Genomic DNA, 2,359 nt, shown 5'->3' on the forward strand with positions numbered 1-2,359 from the left:
TTATGACAGACCAGCTAGATCTACTGTCTCGATTATATTATGACAGACCAGCTAGATCTACTGTCTCTATTATATTATGACAGACCAGCTAGATCTACTGTCACTATTATATTATGACAGACCAGCTAGATCTACTGTCTCTATTATATTATGACAGACCAGCTAGATCTACTGTCTCTATTATATTATGACAGACCAGCTAGATCTACTGTCTCTATTGTATTATGACAGACCAGCTAGATCTACTGTCTCTATTATATTATGACAGACCAGCTAGATCTACTGTCTCTGTCTATTATATTATGACAGACCAGCTAGATCTACTGTCTCTATTTTATTATGAAAGACCAGCTAGATCTACTGTCGCTATTATATTATGACAGACCAGCTAGATCTACTGTCTCTATTGTATTATGACAGACCAGCTAGAACTAATATCTCTATTATATTATGACAGACCAGCTAGATCTAGTGTCTCTATTATATTATGACCGACCATCTAAATCTACTGTCTCTGTCTCTATTATATTATGACAGACCAGCTAGATCTACTGTCTCTATTATATTATGACAGACCAGCTAGATCTACTGTGTCTATTATATTATGACAGACCAGCTAGATCTACTGTCTCTATTATATTATGACAGACCAGCTAGATCTACTGTCTCTATTATATTATGACAGACCAGCTAAATCTACTGTCTCTATGTCTCTATTATATTATGACAGACCAGCTAGATCTACTGTCTCTATTATATTATGACAGACCAGCTAGATCTACTGTCTCGATTATATTATGACAGACCAGCTAAATCTACTGTCTCTATTATATTATGACATTCCAGCTAGATCTACTGTCTCTATTATATTATGACAGACCAGCTAGATCTACTGTCTCGATTGTATTATGACAGACCAGCGAGATCTACTGTCTCTATTGTATTATGACAGACCAGCTAGATCTACTGTCACTATTATATTATGACAGACCAGCTAGATCTACTGTCTCTATTATATTATGACAGACCAGCTAGATCTACTGTCTCTATTATATTATGACAGACCAGCTAGATCTACTGTCTCTATTGTATTATGACAGACCAGCTAGATCTACTGTCTCTATTATATTATGACAGACCAGCTAAATCTACTGTCTCTGTCTCGATTATATTATGACAGACCAGCTAGATCTACTGTCTCTATTATATTATGACAGACCAGCTAGATCTACTGTCTCTATTATATTATGACAGACCAGCTAGATCTACTGTCTCTATTATATTATGACAGACCAGCTAGATCTACTGTCTCTATTATATTATGACAGACCAGCTAAATCTACTGTCTCTATGTCTCTATTATATTATGACAGACCAGATCTACTGTCTCTATTATATTATGACAGACCAGCTAGATCTACTGTCTCTATTATATTATGACAGACCAGCTAAATCTACTGTCTCTATTATATTATGACAGACCAGCTAGATCTACTGTCTCTATTATATTATGACAGACCAGCTAGATCTACTGTCTCTATTATATTATGACAGACCAGCTAGATCTACTGTCTCTATTATATTATGACAGACCAGCTAGATCTACTGTCTCTATTATATTATGACAGACCAGCTAGATCTACTGTCTCTATTATATTATGACAGACCAGCTAGATCTACTGTCTCTATTATATTATGACAGACCAGCTAGATCTACTGTCTCTATTATATTATGACAGACCAGCTAGATCTACTGTCTCTATTATATTATGACAGACCAGCTAGATCTACTGTCTCTATTATATTATGACAGACCAGCTAGATCTACTGTCTCTATTATATTATGACAGACCAGCTAGATCTACTGTCTCTATTATATTATGACATTCCAGCTAGATCTACTGTCTCTATTATATTATGACAGACCAGCTAGATCTACTGTCTCTATTATATTATGACAGACCAGCTAGATCTACTGTCTCTCTATTGTATTATGACAGACCAGCTAGATCTACTGTCTCTATTATATTATGACAGACCAGCTAGATCTACTGTCTCTATTATATTATGACAGACCAGCTAGATCTACTGTCTCTATTGTATTATGACAGACCAGCTAGATCTACTGTCTCTATTATATTATGACAGACCAGCTAGATCTACTGTCTCGATTGTATTATGACAGACCAGCTAGATCTGTCTCTGTCTCTATTATATTATGACAGACCAGATAAATCTACTGTCTCTGTCTCTATTATATTATGACAGACCAGCTAGATCTACTGTCTCTATTATATTATGACGGACCAGCCAGATCTACTGTCTCTATTATATTATGACAGACCTGCTAGATCTACTC

Source organism: Oncorhynchus keta, chromosome 7 (genome assembly GCF_023373465.1).
Source record: "Oncorhynchus keta strain PuntledgeMale-10-30-2019 chromosome 7, Oket_V2, whole genome shotgun sequence".
NCBI lineage: Eukaryota > Metazoa > Chordata > Actinopteri > Salmoniformes > Salmonidae > Oncorhynchus > Oncorhynchus keta.